This window comes from Artibeus jamaicensis, unplaced genomic scaffold (assembly GCF_021234435.1).
Source record: "Artibeus jamaicensis isolate MK-2021 breed Jamaican fruit bat unplaced genomic scaffold, CSHL_Jam_final contig_851, whole genome shotgun sequence".
Classification (NCBI taxonomy): Eukaryota; Metazoa; Chordata; class Mammalia; order Chiroptera; family Phyllostomidae; genus Artibeus; species Artibeus jamaicensis.
The window spans coordinates 12,774,371-12,795,168 of NW_026521986.1; the positions used below are offsets into that span (position 1 = coordinate 12,774,371).

A 20,798-nucleotide genomic window follows, 5' to 3' on the forward strand; every position below is an offset into this window, starting at 1 on the left:
AATACAAGAAATTTTTAGAGCAAGTAGGTCCTAGACTATCTCATGGGGTTAGTTATCATTTCTCTCATCTACCATATCCTACCTATCTGAAATAAAAAGGAACAAAGAAATATACCCCTAACCTTTAGAGATCAATAAAAAGCAAATTAGGTTCAATATGTATTTTATTTTCTATGGTAAGTATTGGTCCATCTTTAGGAGAAAAGATAATTGTGGTATAGTCATACAAGTAATACATATACCTGGGAAAATGAGCCACAGTTACATACTGCTATGAATTAAAATTTTAAAAGATAATGTTGATTAACCAAAGCAAATAAGAATATACCCATAATTCCATTTTTATAGTTAAAACATAAGCAACACTAAACAACATACTTTTGAAATTCATAAAATTTGTGGTCAACTTAAAAGAAAAGGAAGGGAATGATAAATAAAAACCAAAATAAAATTCTGAATAGTCTTATCCCTGGTGGAGAGACAGGCGAATGGAAATCAAGGAGAAATATATAGCAATGTCCAACTGCTTAAGCTGGGTGGTGGGTTCACGGGTACTGGTTTTATCATATGCTTCATCAGTTATATATACAGTGCCACATGCTTGTCTACGTATCAATGCTTTCTAGAAGAAAGGGAAAACAGGAGGAAGGGAGATGGGAAGGAGAGAGAAGGAAAAGACAGAGAAAAAGAAAAGGACTGACACTTATAATGTAGGTCAACATGGATCTTCTATCATTCCCTGGAAAGGTAACGTAGATTTCTGTTAAATATAAACTCCAGCTTGAAACACAACTATAACAAAAGTTGATTCTTTTTAAGAGCATAAACCTAAAAGGAAATGAAAGTAGGTCACTTTCCTTTCTTCAGTTTTAAAAATTAAGATAACGTCAAATGTAAAAAGAAAAAATTTTCAATAAAACCATATATTTTAATATATAAATGCTCAAGTATAACCATCCTAGAATTCACATTACTAAGGAAACAAGACACTTTCATTGATACATAAAAATCCCAAATGTGACAGCTACAAATGTAGACTCACAAGGTAAGTTGTACTGGAAAATCAGATACCATGAGGGGCAATGCAATGCTAACATGATTTTCTGAAAGTTAACAACTCTTATTAAATTTCTGAACAAAACAAAGTACAATTTGCACTCAGTTTACTCAGCAGTTGCATTTCTGGAAAATTCAGTATCTATTAAAAACATACAAAAATACTTTGTGTTTAAATGTGAAACAGAATTAGGTCAGATAAGTACAAACAGGTTTTTCAACTATAAGAAGATCTGTGGAAGAGTTCAAAAATCATGCAGAACTCTCTCATACCTTGTGGTATGTATGGTATTCCTGGCTCCTGCTCACTGAATGCCAGTGCTGCAGCTACCCCACCCAAATCATTGTAGCAACCAAAAGTGCACCCTCAAAAATCCAAATACCTAATAGGGGAGTAACAGGAGAGGTACTGACCCTTAAGAACCAGTGGCTTCAAGAACGGCTAGATCCCGGTAGAGCCTCCTTTTCGTGATGCCATGAAGCTGAATGTAATGATCAAATCTAATCAATTTCTAACTTTGGCAAAGGAGGAATTCCCATACAGAAAAGACATTTACTGTTAGGGAAAATATAAAGGCACATTAAAACCAAAGGATAATAACCCTAAATAAAATTGACACATCAAACCAAAGGTTGGGAGTCTTCTAACCCATGTAATGGCAATCTTTGAGGACAGTGCTGTTTTGCTAAAATACAACGAATGTCCCAATTTAAAAACACTAACACCCAAAAAGTATGCTATAGTTTACAAAGCATTAAAATTTAATTGGTTAACTGCAAACTTTAATTACAAATTGTATAGACATTCTAAGAGGTAGATATCATTCTTCTTTTCTTGCTTTTAAATTATATTTTACTGATGATCCTATTACACTTGTCCCAATTTTTGACCCTTTGCCCCCTTCCACCTAGCACCCCCCACTCCCTCAGGCAATCCCCATAACACTGCTCATATCCATGGGCCATGTGTGTTAAGTTCGTGGCTACTCCATTTCCTACACTGTACTTTACATACCCCTGGCTACTCTGTAACTACCTACTTGTACTTCTTAGTCCCCTCACCTCTTCACCCATTCCCCCACATCCCTCTCCCCTCCGGCAACCACCAAAACCCTCTCCATATCCATGATTCTGTTTCTGCTCTTCTTGTTTGCTTAGTTTTTTAGATTCAATTGGTGACAGATATGTATTTATTGCCATTTTACTGTCCATAGTTTTGATCTTCTACTTTTCTTAAATAAATCTCTTTAATATTTCATATAATAATGGCTTAGTGATGATGAACTCCTTTAGTTTTCTCTTGTCTGGGAAGCTCTCTATCAGCCCTTTGATTCTAAATGATAGCTTCGCTTGGTAGAGCAGTCTTGGCTGCCTTTCATGACTTTGAATGTTTCTTGCCAGTCCCTCCCAGCCTGCAAAGTTTCTTTTTAGACATCAGCTGACAGTCTTGTGGAAATTCCCCTGTAGGTAATTAAACACTTTTTTCGTGCTGCATTTCAGATTCCCCTTTTATCTTTAAATGTCGGCATTTTAATTATGATGTGTCTTAGAATGGGCCTCTTTCCATCTGGTTCGGGACTCTCTGTGCTCCCTGGACTTTCATGTCTATTTCCTTCACCAAATTAGGGAAGTTTTCTTTCATTATTTTTTCAAATAGATTTCCAATTTCTTGCCCTTTCTCTTCTTCTAGCACCCTATGATGCAAATGTTGGAATCCTCAAACTTGTACCAGAGGCTGTTTATACTATCCCCATTTTTTGGCTTTTTCTTCTTATTGTTCTGATTGGTTGTTTTTTGCTCCCTTACGTCCCAAGTGATTGATTTGATTCTTGTTTTCATCTACTCTACTGTTGTTTCCCTGCAAATTGTTTTTTATTTCAATTAGTGTTTCCTACATTTCTGAATGGATTTTTTTAATGCTATTGAGGTCCTCATTAAATTCCTTGAGCATCCTTACCAACAGTGTTTTGAACTCTGGATCTGACAGATTATTTATCTTCGTCTTCTTTTTCTGGAGCTTTGATCTGTTCTTTCATTTGGGCCATGTTTGTCTCCTCATTTTGGCAGCCTCCCTGTGCTTGTTTCTATGTATAAGGTAGAGCTGCTATGATTCCCTGTCTTGGTAGCATGGCCTAATGTAGTAGGTGTCCTATAGGGTCCAATGACACAGCCCCCCCATCACCCAAGCTGGGTGTTTGAGGTGTACGCTTCATGTGGGCTGAGTGCACCTCCTCTTGTAGTTGAGCCTTGGTTGCTGTTGGAAGGTCAATGGGAATGATTTACCCAGGCCAGTCAGCTGCAAGGATTGGCTGTGACCACTGACTACCAACCTTCGCCCTCAGTGGAAGGTCATCTTGCAGGGGCAGGGTGTGATACTCTGACGTGGAATATAGTTGTACACTGGGTGTGCAGGCTCTGGGGGGTTCCTGGGTGGTGTAGGCCAAGGTCAGCTCCAACCTGTGTTCTGCCCAGGACTACCCTGCATGAGCTATAACACAATCTGAAATGGCTGCTACTTATGCTGGACTTGGAGATTCCCAGGCGAAGCCAAGCTATGAATCTAGGCTGGCTCCTGCTAGAACCAGACCTGGGGCCACTTAGCAACAGGTACAGCCTGGGGGCTTACTGAGGCTGCCTGTAGCTTGTATAATAGGATTTAGGAAGTTGTGAGGCATGAGCTAAGGGCAGCCATTCATATGGAAAAGTCACAGTTAACTGTTTGGATGGGCTCATAAGATGGGATGGAGTCTCGGGGGATCTCCAGGGAGGGCTACACAGTGTTAGCCAGGCTGATGGAGTCTAAGATACAGCGCTGGCCTGCCAGCTGTGTGGTTCCATGGCAGTAGGGTTCAGAAAAGTGACAGTGGCCTCTACCTGTCTTTTTGTCCCGAAGAAAGCTGTTCCCCAGCTCCTGCCTTGATGCCAGACACTTCAGTTCCTTCCTGTATGCCACTGGTGCCTTTCAAGCTGCTACCCCAGCGCTAAAGCTCAGAGGGAGGGAGTCTGAGTAAGTCTGTTTATGGGTTCTTTAAGGGGCACTGCTTGGGACTTTAGAAATTCTACCACCAACTCAATCCCTGCTGGCTTTTGCAGCCAGAAGTTCTGGGAACTTAATCCTCCTGGCACTGGAACCCTGGGCTGGGGGGCCTGGTGTAGGGTGGGGACTCCTCACTCCCAAGATATCCCTCCCGAATTTTTATCCACCACACATGGATGTAGGAGCAGCCCATTCTGCATCTCCACTCTTCTTACCAGTCCAGATGGATGTGGTTTCTTTAATTCCGTAGTTGTCAGACTTCCATTCAATTCAATCTGATGGTTCTGAGTGATGGTTGTTCTATTATTTTAGTTGCAACTTTGATGTGGTTGTGCAAGGAGGCGAGCAGTCTTTACCTAAACTGCCATCTTCTCATTATTCTTTTCATATTACTTATAAGGAAAACAATCTCAAAAAGGTCAAAGTCACAGAGTCAGTAAACTGACACAGAAAGGACGTCCAGCCCCCTGATCTCAAATCCTGTGTTCTCTCCATCAAACTACACTGCTTCACAAGAAATCTAATATGGCAAATACATAAAAGGAAACTCATCAGTTAACACAATGAAGTGTTAATGGCAAAAGATCAATATAAAGCCCTTTGATCTATTTTGATATATGACAGACGGCTGTACTACATATATCAGTGATTTCTCAATGAGAAATTTTTTAATGTTAATACTTTCGTGTTTCATATTGAAAGAGAGAAATAATATTTAAAAAGTAAACATTTAGTAGGTACACTGACATAAAGTCTCTGATTACTTCCTCATACTGAAAAGATTCTAAGTCAGAATCCTAATGAATCTTCTACTTAATCAAACATTCCATAATCCCAAAACAGAGTCCGACAAATAAAGAGTTAACAGTCTTTTTAAACACCTTTCAGTTGGGAGTGCACTTTCCCTTTCCACCTAAGACCGGAGATTGTTATTCCTGGCTGCACCGAAACACAAACATGTCTCACCAGAGCAGAGCAGGGCAAACCTGGGACAGGGGCCTGGCCCCAGGGCCACCTGGTGCCAGGGCTGCCTCATAGCCGTGCTGTTTTCACGGACACTGCATCACAGTTGAGCTGTTTTGCATGAATAAAGTTTCCTTCTTCACTGCATCCCAAACTGGGGCACCAACTGACCAAGGACCATCTACCAGTTGACAGACCTTACTTACAGAAATAACTCAAGACTTAGAGGTGGCAAGAAACTTGCCCAAGGTCAAAGAACAGGGTGTAGAGTCAGGACCTGAAGTCCTATTTTTAAATCTCCAAATCCATGATATTAAATGCTATGGTTTCTAGCTCCTGAAAGCAAGCACAATGTTTTTCCTTCTCAGCTTCATCTATACTGACTATTATAACAAAACTACCAGTCTGAGTAGTTTAAACGGCAAACCTCTACTCCTTGCAGTTCTAGAAGCTGAGAATTCCCGGACCAGGGTGCCTGCATATTTGGTGCTGGCCTAATTCATTCATGGTCATCTTCCCTCCGTGTCCTCACATGGCAGAAGGGGGCAAGAGAGCTCTCTGCAGTTCTTTTGAAAGAACACAAACCCCACTCATGAGGGCTCCACCTTCATGACCTAATTACTTCCCAAAGGCCCTATTTCCTAATATCATCATAGTGGGAGTTAGGATTTCAAAACAAGAACTTTGGGGGTACACAAACACTTTTTTAAAAACCTTTCAGTTTGGGGAGACCTGCATAACCATTAAGAATTTCATAAAGTATTGATTAACCAAGGTGCCTCTAACACAGTCACTAGTTTGTTCAGTCCTCTCAGAAACACTTATCTGCAACTCATCTTAAAATGGCTCCATGATGCGCTGGCATGTTGAATTCGTCCTCATTTATGACTGCTAGGTTAACTTTAAAACTCTAAATGATGCTGCACCATGCCTCCTACTCAATAATACACTTTCATGGTTCCGAACACCTATATATACACAATGGTTTACAATGTAAGACAAAAATAAAAGCAAAGGCATACTCAGGGCTTGATGTAAAAGGAAAAAGGAAGTAATATGCCTTATTATTTCAGCTGAAGAAATAGAAAGTTAGGATCATTTATCAGCAAGTGCAATATTCTTAGACAACATCTCTAAATGGCAGAATAATATATTCAGGCTTCCCTAAAAAGTAGTAGATGATAATCTAACAAGACACTAATTCAAACCCAAAATCCAAGAAGAAAGAATACTTTATCTGACATTCCTATTTTAAAAGGTTTTAATTTGTACTTCTGAATTCATGGGTAAAGCTGACCTCACTAAAGTGAAGGCTTTAGAAGTCATGATATGCAAGCATATTAGTTATAATTTAAACACACAAACTGAAAGTCTGTCTTTCAGTATTTTATCCCTCCTTTTTTTCCCTGTTTCCCAAAGAGGATCTTTACCTCAGTCAGGACTACAGCTGTCGGAGCTAAAATCTCAGCCTCAAACAACACCGTGTTTCCTCCCTGATGCGCACTATTACATTCCTTTTCCCAAGTTAAAGTTCACTCCATTACAACTTCCACATCTGCAGACACAGTGCACTAACTATTCTGATTATTAGTAATGGAAACTACATACATTAGAGCTTAAAATACTAGCAATAACCTGAATATTTCTAAAACACTACTACAAATACAAACAAAGCATTTCAGCCCACTATTAGAAAAAATGTGCAATTTATCCTAAAAAAATCTTAAATTCAAGGTTGGTAAGGGCATTTAATTAAATCTAATTAAAATTAGATTTAAATGTCTCACCCAAAAGCCTCAAAACATGCCAATCCCCAGACACATTTACAGAAATTCTGAATAGGGACTGACAAGCATTCTGGAATATATGTCTAAACACACAAACCAACAAGGAAGTACAACACTCCCTTGAAAATATAACAGCTGCAATATATATGTCTGTGTGTGTGTGTGTGTGTGTGTGTATCAGTACATCCTAGGCATTGTTCTAAGAATATAAATACAAGTGTGTATATAATATCATTTCATGAGCAAAAAGAAACACTAAGAGGTAGGGGCTATAATTCCAATTTTCAATATGAGAAACCATGGCTCTGAAAGATTAAAAAGGCTTCTGGTCAAGATCATGCAGTACATTCACCCAAATAATAATTAATATATAAATATACCAAACATATAAGTAAATAATGCACTGCTGGGTCAAAAAATATATAAAAATATCTCTCAGTGATAAGGAACATAAATGCAAAATGGTAAGCAATAATGAAACCTGGGGTTTACTGGCCTCCTGGTCCAGGAGCGGGCAGTGGCAGTTGGAAGTTTGGCTTCCCAGGTGAACAGGGACTAAAATGCTCCACCAGGACAGAGGACCTATCAGAGCTGGGCCACAGCTAAGGCTGGGGTAAGACTTCCTTACAAAGAAGAAAACTTGTCTACTCTGCCAGGGACTATGGCTTACGGGAAGTAACTCCCATAAGCAGGACACAGACACAGCTTCAAAACCAAGGAAGACACCAAGCCACTGCTACTCCTGCATGCAGTATCGGCAATATCACCAATACCTCTGAGGGGCAACAACTCTAAGCCTGGCTCTGGAACTGGGGTCCGAGGCAAGCATGAAACTATTATACAAGGAGGAAGGTGAACACGGAGGGACAGTGAAAGTTAACCAAGTTTCAAGAACATTGTATATCCTTAATATTATAAAATAACAATGCTGTTATAGTTTGAATGGCATTCCCGTCTTCATTTCCTGACTCTATAGCTAAGACTGTTTCAGGTGCTCCCTCATACCCCTCTGTATTTATAACATAAATCCTTGTTACCTAAGGAAACCAAAAAGAACTTCACACTTTTAAATTTTTCCTACCTTCCCAACGAACTAACAATCATAATAACTTTAAAGATTATTTAAATGTAGTAAAGTTACAAAAACCTATTTCTAACTGGTAACCCCTGACAACTCCAACACTAAGGGTCTAGTTTCCAGTTAAAGCAGTGTCTTTATAACTGAGCTTACTGACTATGTCTAGGCAAACTTTAAGGGATGTAGGACCTCTCAAATTTAGCCTTCCTATTATCAGCCAGACACAGGACTTTTCCACCACTAGGAAGGGAGTGGTTTCCAGCTTTAGGATGACACAATCGAAAGTTTCGGAAGGAATTAAAAATAGTCTCTAGAAAGAATAACTCAGAATTAAGTTTTTTTTAATAAAACAAGCATAAAATTAATAATCTATTACTTAAATTCTAGGCCTACCTTTGCCACTAACTAGCTGTGTAACTGTAGCTAACCTCACCTAGGCTTCAGGTTCTTTATAAAATAAGGATACTTTATAAAGTCTCTTGGGATCTACTAATTCCAACATTATAACATTCTTTTAAGCATGACAGGAATGTTTGCTAAATGTAGACAAATTCAGCAGTTACATGTTTTCCAGAGCTTCAAAGAACTTTGTAAATGTTAATGATGCTTATCCATCATTCTTTCCCAGAGGGAGTAAAAACCACATAAGCAGAATCTAAAAACAAAACATTTTCATAACATGAGTTTTCCAAAGCACTTTTTAATATGGTTACATATATGCTAGAACTTTGACTGAGATGTAATTTATAGGTACTAAAATTCACTATTTTTCCGTTATACTTTTGAGTTTGAAAAACACATACAGTCATATAACCACCACAACAACCAAGATACAGAACAGATATAGACAACAGAACCCCCCCCAAAATGTCCTCAAATCTTTTGTAGTCAAACCTGCTTCATACTCCTTGTCAACTATTAACCAGCTTTCTGTCCCTTTAGTTTTGCTTCTTCTAAAATACCATAAAAATGGAATCATACAGTACATGTAGCCTTTTGAGTCTCGCTTCTTTCACTTACTATATTCATCTGATGTCCATCCATGTTGTTGTATGCACTGACAAAAACAGTACTCCATTGTATGGATGCACCACAGTTCATAAGTTCACCAGTTGGAGTACATTAGGGTTTGTTTCCAGTTTGGGGCATTAGTCACATGCCCAAATGTACAGTCATACATTTCTGTGTGACTATAATTTTTCATTTCATTGAACTAAATACTTAGGAGTAAAGCTCTCAGATTATGGTAAGTGTACATTTAACTGTTCACAAGAACATGCCAAATCATTTCCAAAAAGACTGTACCAATGGTGAATGAGAGGTTTTTAGTGGTTTTAAGGACAAATAAGTTCTGATCTTGTCATGAGTTTCATAGAAAGATCCTAAATGAATCCCAATATTTTCAGAAGAAATTATTTTCCTATGTCCTCTTTACAGAAAGAAGTAAACAAAAGATGTTAGACTTTAATAGTCTTTAAAATAATGTCAAGTTTCAAATCACACTCATGAGCTCTACAGGTTACTAACTCTGTGTGTGTGTTCCAATCCACTTGGCTAGAATGTGGGCTTAACTTGCTTCTTTAGAATGGGAGATTCCACAATACACAGATGATGTATTATAGAATTGTACATTTGAAACCTATGTAATTTTATGAACCAATGTCATCCCAACAAATTCAATTAAAAAAATTTTAAACCACTAAAAAAAAAAAAAGAATGGGAGATTCCAAGTGGTTAAGTCTATACAATTGCCAGCCATTTTAGACATAAATGAGAAGAAAGCTGAAAGAAGACATATAATAAAAGATTTTATCTTTTCAACTCATTTGTCCAACTGGCCCTCAGAAATAATTCTTAGTTCTTAATGAGACCGCCTAATTATGAACCCTCCACTTCTCCCTATCAACCTCCTGGTTTCGCTTTCTTTTTTATCCATTTTAGATTTCACAGTTCATCAATATACTCTCTCCTACACTGAATTCAATGTTTCCCATGTCTCTTTTCTCCTCCACTCTGCTGGCAACTCCAACTCACCTTCTTGACTGCAACAGGGCAGTAGACCGCTGAAGAAATTGCAGGGAGACCAGTTACTATCATAAATTCCCAATTAACAGCCTCAACCACTGCCATGCTACTCTAAAAGCTCCCTGCAGTGGCTGTTTTTTTTTTTTATTGATTATGCCATTACAGTTGTTCTATTCCCGCCTTCATTCCCCTCCACCCCGCACCCCCCACCTCTTCCATTCCCCCCCTTTAGTTTATGACCATGTGTCTCAAGTTCTTTAGATTCTATATTTCCCATACTATTCTTGCCCTCCCCCATCTATTTATTTTTTAGATATGCCATTACATTTGTTCTATCCCCTCCTCCATCCCCTCCACCCCCCCCTCTCCCCCCACAAGTCTCAAGTTCTTTAGATTCTATATTTCCCCTACTATTCTTACCCTCCCCCCTCTCTATTTTCTATGTACTGTCTATGCTGCTTATTTTCTGTACCTTCTCCCCCCTTCTCCTTCTCCCAATCCCCTGTTGCTAACCCTCCATGTGATCTTCATTTCCATGGATCTGCTCCTGACCTAGCTGTCCTCTTAGTTTGCTTTTGTTTTAGGTGTGGTTCTTAATAACTGTGAGTTTGCTGTCCTTTCACTGTTCATCTTTTTTATCTTCTTTTTCTTAGATAAGTCCCTTTAACATTTCATATAGTAAGGGCTTGGTGATAATGAACTTCTTGAATTTGATCTTATCTGAGAAGCACTTTATCTGCCCTTCCATTCAAAATGAAAGTTTTGCTGGATAGAGCAATCTTGGTTGTAGGTCTTTGGTTTTCATGACTTGGAATACTTCTTTCCAGCCCCTTCTTGCCTGTAAGGTCTCTTTTGAGAAATCCGCTGACAGTCTGATGGGAACTCCTTTGTAGGTGACTGTCCCCTTAGCTCTCTTGCTGCTTCTAGGATTCTCTCTTTCATTTGAATCTTGGCTAATGTAATTATGATGTGCCTTGGTGTGTTTCTTCTTAGGTCCAACTTCTTTGGGACTCTCTGAGCTTCCTGGATTTCCTGGAAGTCTATTGCCTTTGCCAGATTGGGAAAATTCTCCTTTATTATTTGTTCAAATAAGTTTTCCACTGGTGGCTGTTCCTTTCCCCCTTCTGGTACCCCTATAATTCAGATGTTGGAGTGTTTAAAGATGTCCTGGAGGTTCCTAAGTCTCTCCTCATTTTTCTGAATTCTAGTTTCTTCATTCTTTTCTGGTTGGTCATTTTTATCCTCCTTCTGGTCCACTCCTTTGATTTAAGTCCCAGTTTCCTTTCCATGACTACTGGTTTCCTGTGCATTAGCATTCATTTCAATTAGTTTAGCCTTCATATGTTCCTCTAATTTGTGACTAAAATCAACCAGTTCTGTGAGCATCCTGATCACCAGTGTTTTGAACTGTGCATCTGAACGTTTTTCTTATTTCTTCATCACTTAGATTTATGGGCTCTGGGGCTTTGAGATCTTCTTGAGCCATTTTTGATCTGTTCTCGCCCATTAAGTATGAGGAGCGGAGCCTTAGTGGTGGGGCGGGGCCTTCAGGGCGGGGTCGCTGGGTTGTGACACTCTATGTGGTGGCGGGGTCAGAGTGGGGAAATGGCGTCCCCCTCTCCTGCTTCCCACTGCTGGGTGAGGAGCGAAGCCTGAGGTGTTCACCAGGGTAGGGTCACTCAGGTTGCTGGGTTGTGACGCTGTATGTGGGGGGGGAGGTCAGAGCCGGGAAATGGCAGCCGTCTCTGCTGCCTCCCATCGCTGGGACCCGCTGGGTTCTGTCTCACTGCCCACTCCCTCACCCGCCTATCCGTGCAGGAATGAGCCAGGACAGTCAACCTGCCACCCTTCACCCTTGCCAGATCCACCGGTCGCTCACTGGGTTGGCCCTTTGCAACCCCACGCCTGGGATCCGTGCACCTGAGTCGGTCTGACCAAGTTTTCCTCTGCAACCCCGCTCCGCCAGCTGCTGGTTTCACCCCTCTTACCAGTCGGGCTGAAGAATTCGTTGTTATCGGACTTCCGAAAAGTTCAATTTTCTGTGTTCTGGCTGTGTTTTCTGTTGCTAATATTTTGTTGTCTCTAAACTTGGTTGTATGAGAAAGCACAGCATTTCCACCTATGTCTCCATCTTGGCAGAAGTCCAGAACTTAAAGCTGCAGTGGCTGTTTTATATCTTCTCAATCCTTAAACATCTCACCCCTCCTCTCCATTCTTCCCACCTCTTTTAAGAAACTTTCATTAAGAAAATAGAAGCCACCAGGTGAGAGCTCCCTATTCTTCCCACAACCAAACCTATAAATCCCCCCAACTGAACCAGTGATCTCCTTTTCCCCTACTTTAAAATGAATAATCATCTCTGATTACTATTAAGGGCCACCGAAACTTGCACTTCATATTATCTTTCCTGCACTTAAAGATTTCTTTCCTTCCATAATTTACTCTCCTGTGCCATCAATCTCTCCTTTATAAGATCATCCCTATTATCCCTAGATCATCCCTATTATGATCATCCCATAGGGATGATAATAGATCATCCCTATTATGTAAATATGTACCAATTATCTCCCATTATATATATTTTTAAAGTAGCCCTTCATTCCCTACACAGCCAGGCTCCACCTCCTCCCCCATTTGTTGCCCTTTGTAGCCCCAACTCTCAAAAGTATCAACTCCCACAGTCTCTAATTTCTAACTTTCATTCACTATTCAACTGCTCCAACAGGTCCACTTCCATAGTTCACTGCAACTGCCCCTCAAACAGATGGCACACTTAAAGGGATGAATGAGGAAAGCTCAATGGAAAAACTATTAACGAAAGTATGAGCAGGATTAAGGTAACATATTTTTTATTTTAAATGTACTATTATTTTTGTCACATACTCTCAAATGGCAGTTTTCCTATGTATTTATTTCCTTGTTGCATACCTCCTTCTACTACACCATAAGCTCCATGAGGGTAGAAATTATTAATTCAATTCAAACACCACTGAGAACCCATTATATGCAAGGTATAAAGAATAATGCAAAGAGACATGGATCCAGTTCCTTGATGTATACAACTACTTAGGAAGAAAAATACAGACTTAAATATAATGCAAAGCAGACACTATGCCATGTAGTAGTGGGACAAAGTACTATGGAATCAAAAGAGAGATAAAATGTAGAAAAAGTGGTGAATAAGAAAGCCTTCATGTAAGAAGATAGTTCTATGATGGCTTGGAAGAAAAATGAAGAAAAAGCATTTAAAGCAGACCAAACAGGCTTAATAAAAAGGCACACACACACAAAAAGGAAAGGGCACATTGGAAGAGGAGGTTAAAGAGATCAATGGAACGAGAGCAAAACAAGGATTATCAATGTCTAGGAAGCGTCCAAGGATGACCTGGTCCTTGGTGAAGACCTGCACTGTGCTCACTGACAGCACAGCACCCGACAGGTCACACTCCGCACTGCCCCAGGGGCACAAGAAGGGGGCCGAGGTGACTCCTAAGGAGATAAGAGATTTTAAACAAAAAACTCTCAAAGGAAATCCAGAGCAGTATGATTAAAAGGAAAAAGAATGCCAAAATCAGCAGTCTTCCCGAGGAGCAGTTCAAGCAGGGTGAGCTTACTGCATGCCTAGCTCCAAGACCAGGCCAGTGTGGCAGAGCAGATGGTTACATGCTAAAGGGCAAGGAGCTGGAATTGTAGCTGAGAAAAATCAAAGCCTGGAAAGACAGCCTTGGCTGTGTAGCTCAGTGGGCCTATGAAGGCCAACTCAGTGGCTGGTGAGCATGGGCCTATGAAGCAAAGGGTCACCAATTCGATTTCCAGTCAGGGCACATGCCTGGGTTGCAGGCCAGGTACCAAGTAGGGGACACATGAAAGACAGCCACACATCGATGTTTCTCTCCCACTCTTTCTCCTTCCCTTCCCCTCTCTCTAAAAATAAATAAAAAAAATATTTTATTAAAAAAACCTGTAAAGACAAATCAATCCTCTTCTCTCCTATCATAGTAATAAAGGTGTTTATTCTAGAAAAAAATAAATTAAAATATTTAAAAATAAAATAAATACCCAGAGAAGTAGAAACATTGAGCCAAATCTAGAGTATAGCAACACAGGAATTAAAATCACATTCCATGATTTATTTATTCAAGAACTCACGTTCTCTCATTCAACACATATACAATGCTTCCCATCCACCCCTACTCCTTAATGTCACCCATGATACCAATAATGAAAGCAAACCACAAGTGGAAAAAGCCACAAAAGTCAATACATACTTTCATCTCCAAATCTTTCAAAGAAATTGGCCAAAAAACCAAGCCTTCCCTCAAAGATGATTCTTATCTAAACCCAAACTAACGACAAAGATGAATTCCATGGTTTCAGTATGCAGGGGACTCTGAAAGAAAGAATTTTTAAGAACTCTGATTCTGTGTCAACACATCATAAATATCTATGATATCAAGTATGTAGGCAGTGCTGTTAATTAGGCCCAATATTTTTCAAGCACAAATTCCATCAACCTCAAATCTCACTCAGTTTGTTTCAAAAGGATGCTAAACATTTACATGTAGAGATTTTTACAAAGACAGTTAAAAAAACACTGTTGACTGTCTGAAAGTAACTGTTCCAGATCTAACACTCAACTAAGGTAAAGAGAGAAATGACATCTTCTCTGGGAAAGCAGTATCAGGTTACTGGGGTTGTCCACCATCTGTTGACACAGACAAAACTTCCCTCCTACAAATCACCCCCACCCTGGGATTCATTACAAGACAAACTGGTAGAGAGCCTATTTGCAAACTCAGAAATCCCAACTTAAAACTTTGGCCACAACTATCACATGATGATATACTTTCTGAAGTATGCAGAACTGACTACATTTAACTTAATCACTTTAGCACTGAGGAGTAAGAGTATGAACTCTGGAGCCAGACTATCTAGGTTTGAATCCTAGTCACTACTTGCTCTATGATTTTGGGCAAACTGCTTAACTCCTATGCCTCAGATTCTTCAATTGAAAAATAAAGATAGTAATAGGAACTGTCTTCACATGGGTGATTAATGTATGTAAATCACTTAGAACATGCCTGGATATAATGTTAGCTGCTGCTAGTATTATTTTTACCTGATACCCTTACTAGACTATCAATTCTCGTTTGTGGCTCAAACACAGAGTGGTTTACCTGCCTAATCATGCAATTTTAATGTTTCTGAATTAATGATTCAATATACCAAATTCAAAAAATAGCTCTATAAAACACAGCCTGGAGTCTTCCTATTGAATCATATACTTATCAGTCAAGCAAAGTTCTGGCAAACATTAATCAACAGTAATGTTTACTTAACTCCAAGAAATCTATATGAATTATCACTATGATATGGAACTTCTAAAATCTTACACTCAAAGTAAATATCTTTCATTTTGCTTTTAATTACAAATTAGTCTCTGATATAATTCAGATTAATAAATTTAGGTCCATATATAGTAATTAAAATACACTGAATCTTTTATTAAGATATTTACTATCAATCTGCAAATCTGCCTTTGTAAAAGATTTAACAACAACAAAAGAGAATAGGTGCCCAGCCCAACATCTGCAGTCATCTGGAAATGTAAATGAAAACCATTCTATGATATCACTTTACACCTATGAGAATGGCTAAAAATCAGAGATACTAACAACTCAAGTAAGAGTGGAGAAGATACAGAACTGGTGAACACTGCTAATGGAGAACCATTTGGCAATTTCCTATAAAGTTAAACACACATCTATCCTGTGACTCAACAGTTTCATTCCTAGGTATTCAACCAAGAGAAATGAAAGAGGTCTGTCCAGAAGGTATCCAGCCATGTAATATGAAAAATCGAGACATTTGTTGAAGAAGGTACATGATATAAGATACATTATGCTCAAACTAAAAAGTTTCAGCACAGCAAAGGAAATCATCAACAAAATAAAAAGACAACCCACAGAATGGGAGAACATATTCACTGATACATCTGATAAGGGGCTACTATCTGAAATTTATAAAGAATTTACAGAGCTCAACACAAAAAAACCCCAAACACCCCAATTAAAAATAAGCAAAGCACCTGAATAGACACTTCTCCAAGGAGGACATACAGATGGCTAAAAGACATATGAAAAGATGCTCAGGATCACTAATCATCAGAGAAATGTAAATTAAAACCATAATGAGACATCATCTCATGCCTGTCAGAATGGCTATCATCAATAAATCAACAAACAACAAGTGTTGGCAAGGATATGGAGAAAGGGGAACCCTTTTGCACTGTTGGTGGGAAGGCAGATTGGTGCAGTCACTGTGGAAAGCAGTATGGAGATACCTTAGAAAATTAAAAATGGATCTGCCTTTTGACCCAGTGATCCCACTTCTGGGAATGTATCTGCAGGAACCCAAAACACTAATTTGAAAGAACATTAAGAACCCCTATGTTCATTGCAGCATTATTTACAATCACAAAGATATGGAAGCAGCCCAAGTGTCCATCATGAGATGAGTGGATAAAACCACTGTGAAACATTTACATAACAGAATACTACATGGCTGTATGAAAGTAGAAAGTCTTACTCTTTGTGACAGTATAGACAGACCTGGAGAAAATCATGCTAAGTGAAATAAGCTGGTCAGAGACAAATACCATATGATTTCCACTCGTATGTGGAATCTAATGAACCACCTGAACTAACAGGAAAATGGGGACAAACTCATGGATGGAAAGCAGGATGACAGCTAGCTGGGAAAGAATTGAGCAAAAAGGGAAAAGGACTCAAGGACGTGGACAACAGTGTGGTGATTGCTGGGGGGAGGGGGATGTAAGGGGACTAAATGGTAATGGATACAAATATAATAAAGATTAAAAGAAATAACACAGCCCTGGATGTAGTAGCTCAGTGGATTGAGTGCAGGATGTGAACCAAAGGGTCACAGGTTCAATTCCCAGTCAGGGCACATGCCTGGGTTGCAAGCCAGGTTTCCAGTAGGGGGAGCACACGAGGCAACCACACATTGATATTTCTCTCCCTCTCTCCTTCCCTTCCCCTCTCTCTAAAAATAAGTAAAATCTTTCAAATTTTTTAAAATAAAATTTAAAAAGGAAACATTGTACATAGGACAATGACTCCCCAGTCCCATTCAAAGTAGGCATCTTAAGACCTTACACAATTCTTCCAATCACCATCAGCTGCCCCACAGCATTTTCCTGAATCTCATCAACAGTCTGAAATCTCTTCCCTTTCAAAGATGATTCTGGGAAAAGTCAAAATCCACACAGTGCCAAATCTGGGCTGTAGAGGGTCTGAGTCACCTGGGAGATTTGATGTTTCGCCAAAAAAACTCTGCATAAGACATGCTGCATGAGCAGGTATGTTGTCGTGATGAAGCTGCCAATCACCAGTTGCCCTTGCTGCAGCCTTCTGAATCATCCAAACAGTTTCTGCAGAGGAATGTTCAAGCTTAATGCAAAATCTGACACAAATTCATTGCTCTACTCACTCAGTCATTTTGAATATGACAGCCACACTCAACATATGCTCACTCAACAGCATCTACTGCCCCCACTGACTAGTACAGTGAAGTCATCATTGTTCATTCATGTGCATTCCAGTCCACTCTCCTTGGCTCCCAGCTTACACTGAGGTAACGCAAACCATTCTCATTATATTAAGAATGGCTGGACTTTTCCAGACATACTTCACTGTGTATGTTCACAGACTTGTACAAGAATGTTAATAGTAGCATTATTCATAAAAGGCAAAAAGTAATAATAATGCAAATGATTATCAACAGAATTGAAAAATGTCTGATATAAATATAAAATGGAATACTGTGACACCTAGGAAATTATCTGTTGTTTATAATTATGATTTGACTTTACGATTAAGTGAAAATCTTATTTGTATTTTATTCAATTCTCTCATTTTAAAATACATTTTGAAAATCCTTAATTGAAGATAATTTTTATACTAAAAATAACCTTTTTTTTGTTTAGTAACTCATTTGAGTTTTCTTGCCACAATATAAACTTTTAAAAAAGATTTTATTTATTTATTTTTAGAGACAGAGGAAGGGAGAAAGAGAGGGAAAGAAACATTGATGTGTAAGAGAAACACTTATGGTTGCCTCTCTCATACCCCCAAATGGGACCTGACCCACAACCCAGACATGTGCCCAGACCAGGAATCAAACCAATGACCTTTCAGTTTGTGGGACAATGACCAAACCACTGAGCTACACCTGCCAGGGCCACAATATTAACTTTTGAGAAATTTTTTACTTGATGTTTTTAAGGCACAAATAAATCTCAGGGTTTCATTAACTGATATTCTTATAGAAACTCTTAAATGTATTTGCACATTTTTTTTTTTTACTCATTCTTGGTGCACATTCATCCTGAGTAAAATGTTTTCTCTAAAAAGTATGCACATATAAAAAGAAGACCAGCTTACAATGACTACTGTGATGAAAATTGTTGTAGGGAGATACAACTTAGATTTGAGGTAAATTAAATACTTAAATGGTGGTTTAGATATTACTTTAATAGTATTGTATTTATTTTCTAAATATTGTGTTGTTTATGCTCCCCTCTACCTAGCCCACCCAATTCCACAATCCCCACACTGTTGTCCATGAGCACAGGTCATGCATATTATGTTCTTTGACTAATCCCTTCACCTTTCAACCAGTCTCCACCTCCCCTCTCCTCTTAACAGCTGTCAGTCTGTTCCATGTTTCTATGTCTCTGATTCCATTTTGCTCATTAGATTCCACTTATAAGTGAGATCATATGGTGTGGTATATGTTTTTCATTGGCTGGCTAATATCACTTAGCATTAATAGTCCCCAGTTCCATCCATGCTGTTGTAAAAGGTAAGAATTCCTTCTTTTTTAACTGCTGCATAGTATTCCACTGTGTAAATGTACCACAGCTTTCTTATTCACTAATCTACTGATGGGCACTTAGGCTATTTCCAAATCTTGATTATTGTAAATAATGCTGCTATGGACAAAGGGGCTTATATATTCTTCTGAATTGGTGTTACAGGATTCTTAGGATATATTCCTAGAAGTGGAATCACTGGGTCAAAAGGCAATGCCATTTTTAGCTTTTTAAGGAGACTCCATACTATTTTCCACAGTCTGCATTTCCACCAACAGTGCACTAGAGTTCCCTTTTCTCCAGATCCTCATCAGCACTTGCTCTTTGTTGATTTATTAATGATAGCCATTCTGACAAGTGTGAAGTAATATCTCATTGTGATTTTAATTTGCATCCCTCTGATGGCTAGTGATGTAGAACATTTTTTTTCATGTCTACAGGTCACCTGTATGTTCTCCTTGGAGAAGTGTCTAGTCAGATCCTCTGCTTATTTTTTAATTGGACTGTTTGTCTTCTAGGTGTGGAGTCATATAAGTTCTTTACATATTGTAGAAATTAAACCCTTGTCCAATATATCATTGGCAAATACATACTCCCATATAGTGGGTTCCCTTTTTATTGATAATGGTTTCCTTAGGTGAACAGAAGCTTTTTAGTTTGATGTAGTCCCATTTGCTTATTTTTTCATTTGTTTCCCTTGCCCTAGGATATACACCAACAAAAATATTGCTATGGGAGATACCTGAAATTTTACTGCCTGTGTTTTCTTCTAGGTTTTTTTATGGTATCACAACTTATATTTAAGGCTCTTACCCATATGAGTTTATTCGGGTGTATGGTGTAAGTTGGTGGTCTAGTTCTTTCTTTCTTTCCTTCCTTCCTTCCTCTTTTTTTTGCATGTACCAATTCAATTCTCCCAACACCACTTATTAAAAAGAGATTGTGTTTACTCTATTGTACGCCCTTCCCTCCTTTGTCAAACATTAATTGACCATAGAGATTTGGTTTATTTCTGACCTCTCTGTTCTGCTTCATCGATCTATGTGTCTGTTCTTATACCAGTACCAGACTGTTTTGATTATAGTGACCTTATAATATAGTTTGATATCAGGTATGGTACTGTGATCCCTCCAACTTTGTTCTTCTTTCTCAAGACTGCTGAGGCTATTCAGGGTCTTTTTCATTTCCATATAAATTTTTGGAATATTTGTTCTAGATCTGTGGAATATGCCATTGGTATTTTAATAGGAATTGTGTTGAATCTATAGATTGCTTTGGGTAGTATGGACATTTTAATGATGTTGATTCTTCTAATCCATGAACACAGTATATGCTTCCATTTATTTGTATCTTCCTCAGTTTCTTTCTTCAGTGTCCTTTCACTTTCTAAGCACAGGTTTTTTTACCTCCTTGGTTAAATTTATTCCTAGGTACCTTATTTTTGTTGTTGTTGTTGCAATAGTAAATGGGATTTTCTTAGTTTCTTTGTTAGTTCATTATTGGGGAATAAAAAGAAATCAATTTCTGAGTATTGATTTTGTATCCTGCTACTTTTCTGAATTAATTTATCAGGTCTAGTAATTTTTGGTAGAGTTTATAGAATTTTCTAGGTACAATATCATATCATCTGCAAATAATGACAGTTTTACTTCCTCCTTTCCAATTTAGATGCCTGGTGAAAATGAGCATGCCTGTCTTGTCTCCGATCTTAAGGGAAATGCTTTTATGTTTTGCCTATTGAGTATGATGTTGGCTGTAGGTTTTTCATACATGGCCTTTATTATGCTGAGGTATGATCCCTCTATTCCCACTTTGCTGAGAGTTTTTATCATAAATGGGTCCTGGGTTTTATCAAATTCTTTCTCTGCATCTATTGATATGATCATATGATTTTTATCTTTCATTTTGTTTATGTGATATATGACATTTATTGATTTGTGAATATTGTACCAACCC

At 38.6% G+C, this 20,798-nt stretch overlaps 1 protein-coding gene across 11 annotated transcripts in view; it reads right to left on the bottom strand.

The window, feature by feature from the left end:
- NUMB (NUMB endocytic adaptor protein) overlaps positions 1-20,798 on the bottom strand; it is a 136,333-nt gene that overhangs the window by 93,099 nt on the left and 22,436 nt on the right. For 8 of the 11 annotated variants that reach the window (XM_053673306.1, XM_053673311.1, XM_053673313.1 and 5 more), the window contains exon 2: positions 17,271-17,399. The exons of 2 other annotated variants lie outside the window; for them this stretch is intronic. The gene's annotated coding sequence lies outside the window, so the exon portion shown is untranslated. Of the gene's footprint in view, positions 1-17,124; positions 17,247-17,270; positions 17,400-20,798 lie in introns of those variants that run through there. One more of the 11 variants, XM_053673309.1, reaches the window with a different exon arrangement.